General features: G+C 36.0%; 2 protein-coding genes and 1 long non-coding RNA gene across 18 annotated transcripts in view; 1 reads left to right on the top strand and 2 right to left on the bottom strand.

Moving 5' to 3' along the window:
• Positions 1-12,698, top strand: part of LOC126759202 (uncharacterized) — a 152,013-nt gene extending 139,315 nt beyond the window's left edge. The window contains exon 3 of the long non-coding RNA XR_007666977.1: positions 12,658-12,698. This is a non-coding gene — a long non-coding RNA (uncharacterized LOC126759202). The remainder of the gene's footprint in view (positions 1-12,657) is intronic.
• The window catches only part of LOC126759164 (frizzled-3), a 485,412-nt gene that overhangs the window by 303,236 nt on the left and 163,787 nt on the right, over positions 1-18,389 (bottom strand). The window contains exon 3 of one of the 3 annotated variants that reach the window (XR_007666971.1): positions 12,281-12,372. The exons of the other annotated variants lie outside the window; for them this stretch is intronic. The gene's annotated coding sequence lies outside the window, so the exon portion shown is untranslated. Of the gene's footprint in view, positions 1-12,280; positions 12,373-18,389 lie in introns of those variants that run through there. 3 annotated transcript variants of the gene reach the window in all.
• The window catches only part of LOC126759143 (MAP kinase-activating death domain protein), a 105,518-nt gene that overhangs the window by 63,531 nt on the left and 23,598 nt on the right, over positions 1-18,389 (bottom strand). The gene's annotated exons all lie outside the window — the stretch shown is intronic.

The raw sequence follows: 18,389 nt of genomic DNA on the forward strand, positions 1-18,389 counted from the left end.
AAGTTAACGTTTTTTCTTGTTTTTTTATACCCTTGCAACCAGTTGGTACAGAGTATTATAGTTTTGTTCGTCTTTGTAAACTTCACAAATTTCAGTTGTGGCTTGCGTGGCAGTTTTCCCCTTTTTATACCAAAAGTTCAAAATATAGCGAAATTCTTCATTATTTTCATTATTTTTCGCTGTAACTTTTTTTCAATTTCCCCGACCGCCAACACTATATAGTATGACCCCATATTGGTAGCACTGGAGATATACGACAACGACAGCTATTGACAAAATACGAAAAGACTTGTTCGACTACCCAATATTTGGTCAATGGACCTAAAACCATACATTTTCGCCAATTATATGCAAACCTATCGTATTATTAAGGTCTCTGGCGATGACTTGCCAACAAACTGGTGGAACTTTATTAGTGTGGTCCTCGACCTGCGCGTTACACCATTGACCAATGTTGGCGAAAATACGAAAAGACTTGTTCGACTACCCAATATTCGATATTTCACTCCGAACTTCAATCCTCTCTTTCGAGTGGACTGCACACGATGAACCCTCTACAAAGCGTGGGAAAACGCAACAGTCGCCTGGCAAGGTTATGGCATCTTTATTATGGAATGGAATTGAAGGGAACTATGTTGAATAAAGAAAAAGGAAATTTGCCCACAAAGTGGGATTTTCTATGGTAAACCGAGGACTTTTCTATTGACCTGTTAAAGAACACATCGAAATAAAGTTTTACACTATGGAGTTTTCAACCTAAAATTGGTCAAAATCAATCTATAATTTCATTCAAACGCCGAAGTTACAAATATGACTGAAATTCGCGCTATTTCAAAAATGTTCCTTCGTTAATGGCAAATCCGCTAGAGGGCGGTATTATGAAGTCGCCGTCTAGATGGAAACAGATTATCGAACGAAACATTTTTGAACTAAATCCGATCACTGTAACACTTTTTATAAAGCATTGAATAAAGAGCAAAAAACGGAAGGGAGATATTTGACAACCCAATAAATTGGTGATGATATTAGGTTGTCATATATCTCCCTTCCGCTTTTTGCTCTTTCTTCAATGCTTTATAAAAAAATACCAACTACGAAAAAAGTATTGCTTGATCGATTTCCAGGTTCCTTTCTTTTTTAAAGAAAAAATACAGAACACAGACTTCAAACTTAATGGGTTATGTTCATTATTATTCGAAAGAACATTCTTTCGCATTTATTTTCTAAAGTTTACTTCTTAGATGGTCCATCCGTTGAGTCCAATTTTCCATGACTCGTTTTGCTCCAAGGCCAGAATCGAAGCGGGATTGGAGTGCGGGATAGACTTCAGACTTTACATAACGTGAAATTATCTGCTCAACGAAGTGTTCTCTCAATAAATCCATTTATTGATGCGATGTGTGGGAAATGGCACTGTCTTGTTGAAGCCATATGTGGGCGAGATCACGAGCTTCAATTTTAGACATCAAACAGTCGGTTATCATAGCGCGATAACGATCACCATTGACGATTACGTTCGCACCGGCATAATTTTTGAAGAAATATGGACCGATGATTCCACCTGCTTTTCTGAAATGGTAGCTCTTAAATCTTTTCAAGTTGCCCATTGCGCTAGATATGGGCGTCATTGGGCTTGATGGGCTCCAATTTGGAACGTATTCGAGCCTTCTTCTTCTTCTTCGAGCCGATCTTCTGGGAACTTTTCAAAAGCAAAACGATGTCACTTGGGAAGGTCGAACAGCTCCAATTCTTGCACAAGCTGTATTTTGTACGCTTTCAATTTAAGATCTCGGCGTAAAATGCAACAAGTCGTTCCATACGTCAGTCCGAGTTGCTGCGAACGGCGCTGAATCGACGCTCCACGTTCTTCGTGTACCCTCTCAGCTACGGCTGCTATATTTTCTTCACTGCTGGATATGGTCTATTCGGTCGAATATTATCCAATAATGAATGCTGGGTCTCAAGATGGGTGATGCTGTTGCGAATAGTACGCTCAATATGCCGATTATGTTGACGATAAGTTCAGCGAGCGCGTGAAACACTTTCTTTACGGAACGTGAATTTTTGTAACAAAGTTGAACGATTTGTAAACGTTGTCAGACGCAAGGCTTTCCATGATGAAATGCTAAACCAAACGGAACAAAAATAACATGACAGCTTAACATGACTCATGCGTGATCTGTCAAAAAAGCTTTGAAAAAACATATCTACTTGGATCATCCGTTATTTTCAATACACAATTGAAGCATAACCCGCTTCCATCATAATTTAACTGCAACGACTTTTAGCGTATAATAACTATAAAGTCACCTTTACGTATACATGTTTTCATAAATATCGTGTTAGAGTGTTCGGTATCTTTAAACTCTTATCAAATCGATTTCCATTAACACCTTTTTGAAAACTAAAGTTTTCATATTAAAAAACTAACAATTAGGCACATTATTATCTGCAATTTCAAGCCTATTTCTACCTTTTGAAACGCTGGAAGTAATGTACATACTTACATATTCATACTTAATATAACCATAAGCAATCAAATACTCAATAATTAATGTTAGACTAGCAGCGAACAGATTGCATCATTTTCTGATTCAAAGCAGAGAAAATAGCCCCCCTTTAGCGATCACGATTCGCTAATTAAATTACATTAATTATGAACACATTATAATAATAATAATACTTCACATTTATGAGACTAAGTAATTAGATCGACAAAAAACACATTAGAATAAGTCTAATCATTTGATTAATTATCAATTGCGACAATTTAATTTCGAGTATTTATTTTCTCTGCTAGAGGAAATCTCGAGTATAAAACTGCTGAGTGACACTGAAATTGTATTCAAAAGTTGAAAGTCGCTAGCTTGTAAAAGTAAGTGCATAATCTATTACACGCGCTAAAATAATGAGATTGCAAGCTTTACTTTTGTTGTTGGTTTTCGTGTTTTTGGCCGGTCAGGTGCATTGTTGGAGAAGGTATGGTTCAAATGGAGGTAATGGTGACAACGGTGACAACGGCGATAATGGTGACAGCGATGATAATGGTAATGGAGACAATGGTGGCAATAGACGTAACGGCAGACCAAGAGGAGGTCGCTTAATCTTTGGAGGCGGTGTTCAGAGTGCTATTGGTGGCGGCTTAGGTCTTTCTCGCAGACGCTGGGAATAAACACTTACTCCAACGGTATAATGGCTAAACTTATAACGGATTATATATATAAACGAGAGTTGATGCCTAAATATTGTGATCCGACAACACTGAGAAAGTAGCAAAATTGTGATTCGTGTCATCAGAGACCTATAATAAAATTTCTCGAGGAATATTTATGGAAACTCCATAACGAAAATTCCTTTGTTTCATTTTCTTCCGCTTTTCCCCAAAAAAAAAAAATTAGTAAAAGTTGGTTTGAGAGCGATATCAATGGTTTTTCGGCAAATTCTAATTTATCTAAAATTACTAAGTTTTTTGATATATATAATAGGTTGTCAAAAAAGTCTTGCGGTATTTTCGCTAGTTGGCGCTGAAAGCGCGTAGTTCTAGTTTTATTCGTCTCATCGGGTCATGCTATACCTTTTTGGAAAGCTCATTTCACGCGCTAACACGTGTTTGATTGATTGTCGTTTCTTTTAAGTCGTTCGTGAGTTATAGCGTCGCACACATGGAGCAAAATAAAGAGAAAATACGGCATATTTTACAGTACTACTACGATAAAGGCAAAAATGCAGCTCAAGCCGCCAATAAAATTTATGCAGTTTATGGACCCGACGCAGTTTCCATTTCCACCGCACAACGATGGTTTCAACGTTTTCGTTCTGGTGTAGAGGTGGTGGAAGATGCGCCACGCTCCGGAAGGCCTGTCGTCGAAAATTGCGATAAAATCGCTGAATTGGTCGAAAGAGACCGGCATAGTAGCAGCCGTAGCATCGGTCAAGAGGTGGGCATGAGTCATCAAAAATTAATTTCAATTTCAATAAAATAAAAAAAAATTCTATAAAAATACCGCAAAACTTTTTCGACACCCCATTATTTCGGCATTAGAAAACAAAAAGAAATTTTAATCAACGAAAATCACTTTATTGTTTTTCAAAATATTTTTCATTAAGATCTACATACAAGGTCTGCCGCAAAAGAAACAGGACTGTTAAAAAAACAACAAAAAATTAATATTTTTCTAAATTTTTCAAAATAGTTTCCTTGTGCTTCGATACAGCGTTTAGCCCGGTCAATTAGCATTTCAAATGAGTGTTTAAGGTCATTTTTCGGAATGCTCTTGAGAATATCGGTCGTCGCCTTTTGGATAGCTGAAATGTCCTGAAACCAGTGTCCTTTCATGGGCAAATGAAGTTTTCCAAATAGGTAAAAATCACAGGGTGCCAGATCAGGTGAGTAGGATGAGTGATTTAATGGTTAATATGGAGTTTTTTGTCAAAAAATCAGTGACAAGCGTCGACCGATGACAAGGCGCATTATCGTGCAACAGGCGCCAGGACCCTGCCTCACGGTATTGTGGTCGAGCACGATGAATGCGTGACAAAAGACGCTTCATAACACCAAGGTAAAACACAGCATTAATCGTTTGGCCAGGTGGGACGAACTCTCGGTGTACAATACCCTCGGAATCGTAAAAACAAATCAGCATTGTCTTTATTTTTGACTTGTGAAGGCGACCGACTTCTGATCGTCACAGAGGTCCTCACGACCTTCTTGGAATCGCTTAAACCACTCAGGCACATTACTACGGGATAGGCACTGATCACCATAAACTTTTTTCATCATTTGAAATGTTTCAATAAACGTTTTCCCAAGTTTAAAACAAAATTTAATATTTGCTCTTTGCATTTTACGACCGATGACCAAAAGCTGCTGTCACTTTTTGATCGATAACATCGATTGTAGTTATCCAATTGTCTTAAAATGCTTACGAAATGTCAACAGAGATCAAGACTTTTTATTTCAAACTTTCTGTTTCTTTTGCGACAGACCTTGTATATACTTTTTCATGCGCTTGAACCAATTTTCGAAGCACTTTTGCCACTCCAATTGAGGTACCACAAAACATGTGTTTTGAACGTATTCACCGTCTCTTCAGCTGTCGAAAAACGTTGACCTGTTAGATTAACTTTTACGCACGAAAATAAAAAGAAGTCATTCGGTCCCATGTCAGGACTTGACGGTGGATCCTTCATGAAATTGATGTTTTGAGTTCTGCGGTTGTTGCAGTCGATGTATGTATAAGAGTTTGCGTTTTCGTGGTGAAGAGTTATCTGCTCTCAGCGGTTGGTTTTCCAGATTTCTTGATTGTGTTGTGTTGTGTATCACTCACTTTACTGTTCTAATACTGTGATCAAATTGAATGGTAAATTTTTGATTTATACTTTGCGTGTTTTTCGAATCGGTTTTTTTATTTCTGTAAGTTGGTAGTACTGTTAGTGACATCTGTGCTAAATTTCACGTCAAAATATTCATTAGTATTTAAGATACGCGTCGTTTTGTGAGGCTCTAAAAGTGAATTCTTCGATTTTTACTTTGTCTGAATTTATTGAACAAATGCACCATCTCATACTGCATTGGTTATTCGTGATCATTTCGCCACATTTTCAACTAATATTGTGCCACAACCACCGCATTCGTCTAATTTACCTTCAAATAACTTCTGGCTATTCAGCAAATTCACATGACCACTCCGATGACACCGTTTTGACTCAATTGAGTATATAAAAGCTGAATCGAAGAAGGCGTGATGGCCATCACGACGGAGGATTTTTTCAAGTGCTATGACGACTGGAAAATTCGTTGGCATAAGTGTATTGCAGTGTGAGGGAATTACTTTGAAGGAAAAGAAATGGACAAAATTCGCCTTTCAATTTGATCACAATAGTACGTTGTTCTAGTGATATGGTAGCGATATATTCAGTTGTTCCAAAAACAAAGGCAACCATTTGCTTGTAATTGCTTCGTGTGCGAACAAGTTTTGTTGGATTCGGCTCAATTTTGAAACACCCATGAAGTAGACTGATCATTACTTTCGGGGAACATATGCGTAAATCCACGTTTCATCATCTCTCACGACTTCATAGATGTGTTTCAAAGCACATCTACCATGTTTTGTTAAAGTTTCTCCCGACCAATTGACACGATCCTTTTTTTGAGCGATAGACAATTTGTTTGGAATCCAACGTGAACATTTTTTTACAGTCAAATGTACACGACATTGTACGTGTGTGTTGGACGACCTTCACAAAATCAGTCTTTTAGCGATCTACGACTTCGATTGAGTTCACCATACCATCAATAACTATTGGCCCTTAATGGTGCTTCATCGCCAAAAACTTAATTAATAGTCCACGTCGAAATTAAAAAAAAAACAGTGGCGCGATTTGGCCGAGATGAATATTTCAAGTTACTGTAAGCAACCCAAATAGCGGTCGTATGTATCAACGTTGTGAGTAAGTACAACATCAAAAATGTCAAACTTTGCGATAAAGTTGTTGGTTGTCGGATAGCAACACTAAGACTGCCAAATCCCAAAATATAAGAGACAACCTATGTAAATATAAAACAATTATACTCAAAATTTCCCGGAAGTACTTAATTTACATATATTTTTAAATAACTTACCACCGCCACATTGACAAAACTAAATTTTTAAACAATTTCAAAAAATATATTTAGGACATAACACTTCTAGAACCACTTCCAGAAATTATTGGGCAAGCCTTCGATTTGGAAATATTTGGTATATATTTGCCACCTATCGCTAATACAACTGAACATATTTCAAAATACCTACTAAATATAAACCTTTAAGAAAATCCTTAAAAATTACTAAATTTTGAAATTGAGTTGCCAACATTAAACAAAAGGAAAACTGCAAATAGCAAGACATAGTATGTGCGGTGTATTATAAGTTTTAGATATATTCTCCAAAACGTTTAACAAGCCTTCTTCTATCTTCTTTTTTTGGAATTGGTTCTGAAATAGAGTTGCCATCTAGAAAAATATAAATGAAATTTCTTCAAAATATGTATTGAATGCAAATCGTCTGGAAAATATTTTTTAAAAATATTGTTCAAGTTTACGATATATATGTTTAAAAAGAGTTGCCATCTACGAGAAAAAGTTTAAATGAAAAATTTAGAAAATACAGCGTGCATTAGATATTTCAAATATATTCTCATAAATATTCTATAAGTTTTTAATTTGGAAATGGTTCTGAAATATAACTAAAATTTTTCCAAAATATGTATTAAAAGTCGTTTGAAAAAGATTTAAAATAAATATTGCTCAAGCTTTCGATCTAGCAATATTTAAAAAGAGTTGCCACCTAAAAGAAAAAAGTTTACATAGAAAGTAATAAAAATATGTGACATATGTGCCCAAAGAATAAGGTGACATTGTATTTATTTTGAAAATTCTTTATTTATTCTTCCAAATCAATTTCATCCCCTTCAAATTAATCCCCTCGCGATGCAAGGCACTTATGCCAACAGATTTTCCAATCTTCAAAACACTGGTTGTAGTCACTTTCCGGGATGGCCTTCAGTTCCGTCTTCGCTGCGGCTTGAATCTCCTCTATCGTATAAAAACGGAGTCCCCGGAGCGGTCTTTTGAGCTTGGTGAACAGCCAGAAGTCGCACGGCGCCAGATCAGGTGAATACGGTGGTTGCGGAACGATATGGGTTGAGTTTTTGGCGAAATGATCACGAATTACGAGGGCAGTATGGGATGGTGCATTATCGTGGTGTAAAAACCAAGAATTGTCTTTCCACAATTCCGGCCTTTTTAGGCGGATAGCGTTACGCAAACGACGCATAACGTTCAAATAATATTCCTTGTTGACTGTTTGACCGGTTGCAAGGAATTCATAATGCACAACTTCACGATAATCGAAGAAAACAGTCAACATGACCTCGATTTTTAAGCGACTTTGGCACGATTTTTTTGGTCTCGGCTCTCTTTTGGCACGATATTCGCTCGATTGATCGGTTGTTTTGGGGTCGTAAGCATAGATCCAAGTCTCATCGCCAGTTATAATGCGTTTCATGACACCCTGGTAGTCGGAAAGCATCGTTACACACACTTCAACGCGACGCCTTTTTTCCAAAAAATTCAATGTTTTCGGTACCAGTCGAGATTTGACGCGCTTGAGGCCCAAAACATCCTTCAAAATGGTATTGGCTGAGCCTTTCGATATGCCAACTTCATCAGCAAGGTCTCTAATTGTTAATCGACGGTTTTTCAACACCAAATCTTTGATTTGTTGAACGTGAGCTTCGTCGGTTGAGGTTGATGGTCGCCCTGGACGCTCTTCGTCTTCGACACGTTCACGGCCGGCTTGGAACTCACTATACCACTTGTAAACAGTTTTTTTAGACATAGCCTCATCACCAAAGGCTTTCTGCACCATCCTCAACGTATCCGCAGCAGAAAATTGATTCCGTAAACAAAATTTAAAGCAAACAAATTTCGACATCGCAAAAAACGAAAAACTCACTTTTAGCAGCTCACAAAACGACACGTATCTCAAACACTAATGAATATTTTGACATGAAATTTGACATAAATGTGACAGACAGTACTACCAACCTAAAAAAAAAATAATTCTCCAAATCCTTCGACGCGCGCAGTTTAAATTCAAATGTCACCTTATTTTTTGGGCACAGTATAGTTGGCAATTATCCGCTGACAACTGTTTTGTATGTTTTAGAAAAGTATTTAATAAGTGTTCAACGAGTATATGTTAGAAACTGCGTTATCATATTTTAAAAAGACTAAAACTGAATATTTTGCAAAACGAAATGGTTAGTTCACATCAATTAAGATATAAAAATAGATTAAAAGTTATTGCTTTTAATACTTTTACAATTAAGATTTTTTGCATTGTCATAAGACAAAAAAAGTCGCTCTCATTTTTTATTGTCTCTCAAATCTATAAATATCTTACCCACACTATAAGATCTTCTACGCACGTATTAATGCAATTATGAATGGTCACAATGATGTGGAAAGAAACATAATGAAAATGCAATTACTTTCTATTCAATTGAAAAGGGACGCGAAAGTTGTGTGGGCGATCAAAACTAAGTTGAATTGAAGTAATTAAATTTTCCCAAGTGAACAATGGAAACAATTCACTGGCGTACTTTTGCAATAAAATGTATACCATATATGTTACAATGTATATGTGTATATGGTACATAGATTCGAAAACTAACGGGTGTTTCTTTAGAAGTGTAGTTTTCAATAAGGCAATACTTTTGTCGGAGTTGATCATTTTAAGCTCTTATTAGATTTATACACAATTTGGTTCGCCATTTCATAATGAGCAGACTTACTCCGGAACAATGCTCACAAATCGTAAAAATGTATTGCCAAAATAATTGTTCGGTTTGCCCGACGTGTGGCGCGCTGCGTCTAATATTCGGTCGACATAATTGCACAGCGAAGTCGGTAATTCGAACAGCCATGGATCGATTTCATACCACGTGTACTCTAGTAGATAATGCACATGCACATAGACTCCGAACAGTGCGCACCGAAGTCGCTATTGCTGCTAGGGAGTAGCGTATCGAAGAAGACTGAGAAGAATCCATCTGCCATCGCGCGCCACAATTGGAAATGACACACATGTGTAGACAAAAAGAAAAGGATACCGAAATGCGTCAGTATGGAGAGCTTGAGAAACTGGCCGACAGGGGTAATGCTCGAAAATTCCACGAAAAGATGCGGTGACTAACGGAAGGTTTCAAGACCTGAGCATACACTTCTAGGACCCAAAGTGGTGATGTAGTGGCTAATGTTCAGTGCATACTGAAGTTATGGAGTGAACACTTCTCCAGCTTGCTGAAAGGCAGTGAAAGTGTAACATTTGGAAGATCGATGAATATTTGAGTAGCAATTACCCGTCTGAGAAACAACAAAGCGGGAGTGAGCCCATGGATTGCCGAGCGAGCAATTCAAATATCGCGGCGAAGAACTGATAAGAACCATGCATCAGCTTCTTTGTAAAATATGGTCGGATGAAAGTATGACTTCGAAATTGTGACTGTCAACAGTGATGTTGGAGCCAAGTCGCGAGTGCGACGACTGTTTGTATGATGACAGGAGATATTCCGTCTTGCCCTCGTTCACTACCAAATCCATTTGCTTCGCTTCTTTGTACATCTTGGAGAAAGCAATACTGCTTTCTCGTGGTTGCTATGGCTAATGATATCAATATCATCGGCGTACGTCAGCATCTGTACGCTATTATTGAAGATTGTACCTTCTCTATTCAGATCTGCAGCTCGAATTAATTTCTCCAGCTGTAGATAGAAGAAATCGCATGATAGGGAGTCGCCTTTTCTGAAACTTCATTTGGTATCGAACGGCTCGGAGAGGTTCCTCCCAATCCTGTCGAATTTTTTGGTATTGCTCAAAGTTAATTTACACAGCCGTATTTGTTTTGCGAGGATATAAAATTCAGACACATCGGCAGCTCCTTTTCGTGTTGTCAAAAGCACCTTTCAAATCGGCGAAGAGGTGGTATGTGTCGATTCTTTTTGTAAGGGAATTCATGGGACAAGTTAAATATGTGGTCAGTTGTTGATTTTCCAGACCTAAAGAAACACTGATAAGGTCTAATCAGTTTGTTGAAGCTGGGCTTTAATCTTTTTTACGGTACGCTCGATAGCACCTTATATGTGATGTTAAAGATGCTTATCTCACGTTAGTTGACGTAGGTTGTGGGGTCTCCCTTTTGTGGACTCCAATCGTCGGATATTGCATTATCACCAACAACAATGTTTTTAAATTCAACACATATACTTTGTGCCAACAGGTGCTACCACTAAGTTGCAGATATAGACACAGGAAGTCCTCCTTCAAAGTACAATGCTTTAAGATTATGTAGTCAAAGCCATTTGCTTTAAGTGCAGAAGAACTTCGCATTGAAAATCGCCGGCTCGAAAGCGATCTAAGCCCATACTTTCTTAAAAAAAGCTGTTCAGAATGATTCGAAGAACATTTTCAGAAAATGCGTTTTTTCCGTTTTTTTTTGGGGGGGCTTCTACAAACCGACCCGCTCTAAAGTCAAATAACCAATCATTGGCAAGAAACCATTGGTCCGTAAAATGTTGAAAACTAGGACTTTTATAAAATATTTCTGACAACCCTAGAAAATAACACTTCAACTCCTAATAATTATCAAAATATAATATGTAATGGTTTGTCAGCAAAGATGTTATCACCCTTTTTAAAGCATTTGCAGATAATTTTATCTGAGTTGTGTGTGCTTTTGCCACTAGCTTACTATAGAAACCGATCTAAAAATGCATAATTTTTCTAAATATGTAACTGCCATTATCTAGTGTTGTCAGAAATTATTATTATTGTGTGAAGAAAAAAAAGAGCCTAACTCAAGTTTCGAAAAAATATATTTTTGTGTCTAAAATCATGTACCATAGTTGCAGATATAGACACATGAAAGCCTAGTTATTCAAAGTAAGGGCTTTATAGATTATGTAGTTAAAGCATTTGTGTTCAAATAGCTAGTTATTATTACCGCAACCAGACTCCTGTCTAAAGGCGACTTATGTTTTTTTACTTAATACAAACTTTTATTATAATTTATGTGCGCATGCACAAGGCAAAAGTACGACAAAAGGTATTATATGTAAATATTTTGCAATATCATGCTGTAAGCGCCTACTGCTTTGCACATATACATACATATATTTGTGTAATATACGTAACATAGTTGTAGAGATTAAGGAAAGCAGAGTTGTTGCTTAAACAGAAAGTTTAAAATATCCTTTGTGTTCGTGTGCCTACACGTGTATACGAGCGCAGATAACCGTTATAAAGCGAGCATATATTGTGTTTGCTATTACTTTGCATATGTTGCTGCTGTTGCTGCGTTAATGAATATTTTCTAGCTGTGCGGATGATGAGTAGTCTAACATACGTGTCAAGGTCGTGCGAGGCAAATTCTCGTTGATTTGGCATAAGTTACAAATACACAAGGGGCTTCGGTGAATCTTCTACTTTATTTATATGCACAAACGAATATGAAAGTGTATTTATAATTAGTGAAATTTTTTTTTATTATTGGTGGGTTAAAATCAAGGTATTGGACCAAATTAAAACATGAAATAAAATACTTTGGTTTGTTATCTCGGTTTTTACATCGTATTAAGTTGTCAAAAAAGTCTTGCGGTATTTTTATTGAATTTTTTTTTTATTGAAATTGAAATGAATTTTTAATGACTCATGCCCAGCTCTTGACCGATGCTACGGTTGCTACTATGCCGGTCTCTTTCGACCAATTCAGCGATTTTAACGCAATTTTCGACGACAGGCCTCCCGTTGCGTGGCGCATCTTCGACCACCTCGACACCAGAACGAAAACGTTGAAACCATCGTTGTGCGGTGGAAATGAAACTGATTATCCATAAACATGCGAAATTTTAAAATGTTCGATGCCTCTATCGAACTTGCCCTTCCTTTACTTGTTTTTTATTGAAATTGAAATGAATTTTTGAAAATATGCCGATGTTTTTATGCCGATTCTCTTTATTTTGCTCCATGTTTGCGACGCTATAACTCACGAACGACTTAAAAGAAACGATAATCAATCAAACACGTGTTAGCGCGTGAAATGAGCTTTCAAAAAGGTATAGCATGACCCGATGCGACGAATAAAACTAGAACTACCCGCTTACAGCGCCAACTAGCGAAAATACCGCAAGACTTTTTTGACAACCTAATATTTTTAGCAATGGACTAAGAGAAGTTTCGATACATACTATATGAAGTTATACAAAAGTTTTCCATTCAAGCACTTGATTCCCATCGTTCAGTTTGTATGGTAGCTATATTCTATAATGGGCTTAGATCAATGAGAAAAGGACTTGTGCGAAATTTCGGAGCGATAACTCAAAAATTGAGGGGTCACTTCGCAAATATACTGACAGACAGACGGTTTTGGATAAATCGACTCAGTTCATCAAGCTGATCACTTAAATACATATATATATATATTTTGTAGGAACTCTGAGACTTCATCTGGGTGTTACAAACTTCGTGGAAAACTTAGTACTATGCACTCTGTTCAGCGTATAAAAATTGATTTGCAAACAAATTAGTTTGTTCTTACGCAACTACAATTTACTTTTCGTTTTATATAAAACTTTTTCCATTGTGAAAGAAACTCACATAACTTGCACCAATTGCTCAATAAAAAACTTTTTCCAATAGAACAATATACAGCATGCATGAATAGTGTAAGCGCTGGCGAACACTGCGTATGAGCAACCTTTATTGCTTACAATTGGCAGTTGTTCATTTTCAGCGCAATCTCCACCTCTATCCCTAACACTTTCGCTCAACTGGCGTACGGTGTGCTTTTTTTCTACAACTAGTATTGTGGACGCAAGCTGTGCATACGCTTCAATAAGCGCGTAATAAATATTGAAGTTTATTTTTAACCCAACACACTGCTATCCTGACTCACTCATCTATTATACCTCTTTCAGTATTCATTGGCTGTTGCTTATAAGCAGTATAGCAGAAATGTTGAATGAGATTACCACGTGCTCTTCATAATATTGTAATACATAATCCATACCTTTATGGTGTTATTGATAGCTGCATTAAGGTGATGCTAATTGCACTGAGTTTGAATATAGATGATGAGTTTTAATGTTAGATGTGATAAATTATGAAATTTTAGGATGTAAATTTCGTAAGCTTACCAATTAAAAAATGCAAATAAATAACAGCCAATTTTATGCTCCACATAAGTATTTTACTACAGGGTCCGGCACTCGAAGTGTAACCAACTTCAGACCGTTCGCGCAGCTGTCGCACTGGAATCAGCTGTTTATAAATTTGCTGAATGACAGTTCGGAGTATTGTTCACAAGTGTACAAAAGCGTTTTGCCAAAAGTGAACGCAAAAAAAAAGTGATCAGCGATGGAATTCAAACGTAATAGTGTGATTGCTTTATATTTAGCTGGAAAATCACAGCCAGCAATTGCTCGTGAGCTCAAACACCTTAATGTGAATAAAGTTTTTGTTTATCGCACCATCACTCGTTACAATGATACTGGTAGCATCGCAAAACGCCATGGAGGTGGTCATCAAAAGACTGCAACGTCACGTGAGATGGTTCGGAAAGTGAAGAAGCGACTTGAGCGAAATCCACGACGAAGTGCCAATCAAATGGCTAAAGAACTGAAAATATCCGACCGCAGCATCCGACGCATATTGAAAAATGAGCTCAAGGTCAAGCCTTACAAGTTCCAAAAGGCCCATGATCTCACACCGAAGCAGCAACAAGTAAGACTTGAGAGAGCGAAGCAGTTGCTTCGCTTGGCCGAAAGCGGTCAAATTCCGAACATTGTGTTTTCTGACGAAAAAATTTTTCCAATTGAGCAATTCGTAAACTCTCAAAACGATAGGGTTTACTTGACCGACCGTTCATACGAGAATCTAAGTCATCGGTTGGCCACCAGAAGGCAGCAACCGCCACAAATAATGGTTTGGGCCGCTGTCACCGCAGATGGGCGCTCTCCAATTGTTTTCATCGAGCCTGGCGTCAAAGTAAATGCGACATATTATCGGGAAAGTGTTCTGGAGGCTGCTTTGAAGCCGTGGGCAAATAAACATTTCGGTCGCAAACCATGGACGTTTCAACAAGACTCAGCACCGTCTCACAAAGCGCGAGTGAACCAAGAATGGCTGAAAAACAACGTTCCGAACTTCATTACGACCACACAATGGCTCTCGAATTCACCAGATGCGAATCCAATGGATTATTCTCTCTGGGCCATTTTGGAGAGCAAGGTCCGAAGTAAAAAATACACCAGTCTCGAGATGCTGAAGAAAGCCATTGTCCGTGAGTGGGCCAAAATACCGGCAAGTCACATTCGGGCAGCTTGCGTTTCGTTTTTTGACCGTCTCAAGGCCATAGTTAAGGCAAAAGGTGGTCATATCGTGCAAAAGTGAATTGGTCCTGAATTTATGATTATTTTCACACATTTTGTACTTTAAAATAAATAAAAATAATTTTCGAAAGCCAATTTATGGCTGTGTGCCGGACCCTGTATTTCAAGAATGAGATATCGTAATTGGGAGTAACAATTAAAAAAGGAGTTAAATTAACTAATATTAAAAATTCTTTATACAAATTTTATTCCACTTTCAAAACGATTTTATATGCATAAAAAAATTATTGAGTTACAGATATAAAATAAAAATTTGTTTCCTCAATTTTTTTTATGTTATATTTGAGCAATTCACAACCTGTCGTAAAGCATCGTAAAATCGTAAAATTATAAAAAAACAAGTGTAAAAATTTATAATTTTACGATTTTACGATGCTTTACGACAGGTTGTGAATTGAACAATTATTTTTTTAGTGCACCCCTAATGTGCGTCTATTTCAACTCTTTTACGCGTTCGTTCTAAGCAAGTGTATAGTACGTTGTCTATGAAATTATGTATAAGTACTTAATCATAGCTTTTATTACATATATACATATATATTTATTAGAACTTATGTAAATACAAACACACAAAAGAAAGTTATACAATAAATATTTAAGTAAGTTTATTCTTGTCTCAAAAGACCGAAGTAAACTCTTGCGTGGCTGTCGCTTGATTTGAAAGCTAATTTGCTCGCGTAAGCGGTGCTACGCCAATAAAGAAGAAGAATTTTCTTTTAAAAACATCTCAGAAAATAGATACAAAAGTTGCTAAGGTTTTAAAAAAAATGGAGAAATCATTGAAATATTTTAATTAATATTATTTTTGGTTTTTTTATAATTAATTTTTTTGCGAAGTATTAAAATACTTTTGTATTAAGATTGCTGTGTGTATTACTTATGATTTTTTGTTAGAAAATTCCTCCTAAAAATCAATATTTGTTTCCAATTTTCAAAAACAAAAGCATAAAATTTACTTTTTCCAAAATGTATAATTTTTGATTACTTCAAATAAACTTACTCAACAGTTATTTTAACCGGTTTTTGCATATAAAAGTGTTCTAGAATAACACACAATTTTCCAAAACTCTTTAAAAGTTAGTTCTTACGTTTTAATACTGTTTCTTATGAAATTCAGAATACTCAGCAAATTACTCTAAAATCCGAGCACTGCTCATGCAATACAATCTTACCGTAGAATGGGCAAGAATTATATCTTCATAAAGAAGTATCAAGATATCGTCTGAAAAGTGCGTTATTGCTAGCCGCTTTGAAATTGAAATAGAATTTTGAATCATTTCCAACACTATTACGTAGAGCACAAAATTCTCTTATGTTCGTTAATATTTCTAGATTACTGAGACAGTAAAACCTTTGGGCGAAAGTGCTTAAGGAGGTATTCTGGTCTAGACGTATGAATTTTAGGCATTTTTTAAACTAAGATAAAAAAAAGTGAAAAACATTTTTACTATCCATTTTTTATGTTTTTATTGACATTTTAATAATAAAGAAAACTTGCTCAAAATTCGTCGAGATACGGTGGATGGGGGCTTCAAAAAAAACAGCGTCTGGATTGACTGATTTCAATTTTAGAGATTAAAATACAAAAAACTAAAGATTCTTTATTAGTAAGGATGTCGTTATCGGGTTGACCATTTTCAAAAAAAAAAAATAGCAAAATAGCGTCGACTTTTTTTGACCCAATTTTTCGACCTTTTTGAATTTTTTAAAAATACTTCAAATCATTTAGGCAGAGGTTAGAGCAATATGGAAGATAACTATTTCAAAAATTTAAAATGAGATATCATGTCAAAAAAAAATAGTTTGAAGAAAAACGCGTTTAAAGTTTAGGAGACAATTCTACAAAATCGGCTGTATCTCCGAAAATACAATTTTGAAAAAAAGTCATATTTTTGGTAAACTTTCAAAATATATACAAAAATCGATTTTTTAAAAATATTTCTTAAAATGAGAAAAAATAATGATAGTAGTAAATCTGTTTACATAGGAGCACAATTTTGGTACTTTATATACACATACGAGTATACACATCTCTTAGGAAAACAGAGTTACATAGGAAAACCCTAATACCATGTTCCGACTGACACAGAATCATTAGATTTAGGCTCTTGAGTAGATTATCTCACTAATCTACTAGATTTAGCAAGATTCAGCCATGCAAAAATTACATTTGTTAATCTTGTCAACGAAGAGATTTGAAGCTAATCGAAATCTCCCTTGACGACTCTAATGTAGCACCAACTGTTTGTCAGTAGGGAAATGTATGTACATATATAATAATGTAATGACAGCTGATTTAGACACCACAAAGAGAAAAACTGCAAAGAATAATAAAGGAAAATGTAAACAAGTAAATAAATTTAAAGCAATGTTTCTGAAACCACCTGGCAGTCGACTTCCTAAAAACTAAACAATTTCGTTCATTATTTCCATTCAAAAATATTTTTTACAAGTTTGAAGCCGGATCAAATTACGCAAAGTAATAATTATTTAATTTACAATGCATTTGGGTAATCGGCTTAAAAAGTTCAAGAGCATAAGTTTTAGCTGATGAAAAGCAAGAAGCAGCAAGCACTTTTTTTCGCTCAGTAAAACTGAAATGCGAATGAATTTAGCAGTACAAAATAAACTGAGATAAAATTTTTCAAAATAACCTAATTCAGAGCAAAGAACAAGCCGTCTAAAACTCTAATTCGAGCTATGAATATACATACAAGATACAAATATTGAGACTCTGCAGAAGTAAAGAACATGAGATATCTTGATATTGTCGCTGTTCTGTTCGCTTGATTTTTTAAATTTTATCTGACTCAATAACTTTCTAATAGAAAAAATAAAACACCAATGACTTTATCTTGAGACCAAAACCGTTCAATACCCCCGGTACTGAAGTTCCTATTGCAAAGTTTTTATCGCAAATATCATTCAGTCTATGAGATACTATGGGTAGCGAAACCTTTTTTGATAATAATACGCTGCTGTGGCAAAAAGGGCTGAATCGGATCAATAATTACTTCAGTCCTTATATAAAAAAACTTTTAACTTCTGGCTGACTTTATACCGTAAATATCCGTCAATATGTGAGTAATGAAATTTAAAAAACGTGTTTTTCTAATAACAATGTATATTCGTGTCCAAAACAGATAAAATTCTGTGAAAACTTGCCTTGCTCCCACATAACAAATATCAACATTTTTAGCATTCAATACGACCCCTATCTCCTCCTAAGTTTCTAATATAAACTTCCGGTTGGCTTCATACCGTACAAATCGGTTAATATGGAAGATAATGGGTTGTCAAAAAAGTCTTGCGGTATTTTTATTGAATTTTTTTTTATTGAAATTGAAATTAATTTTTGATGACTCATGCCCAGCTCTTGACCGATGCTACGGCTGCTA

This window comes from Bactrocera neohumeralis, chromosome 5, assembly GCF_024586455.1.
Source record: "Bactrocera neohumeralis isolate Rockhampton chromosome 5, APGP_CSIRO_Bneo_wtdbg2-racon-allhic-juicebox.fasta_v2, whole genome shotgun sequence".
Taxonomy (NCBI): domain Eukaryota; kingdom Metazoa; phylum Arthropoda; class Insecta; order Diptera; family Tephritidae; genus Bactrocera; species Bactrocera neohumeralis.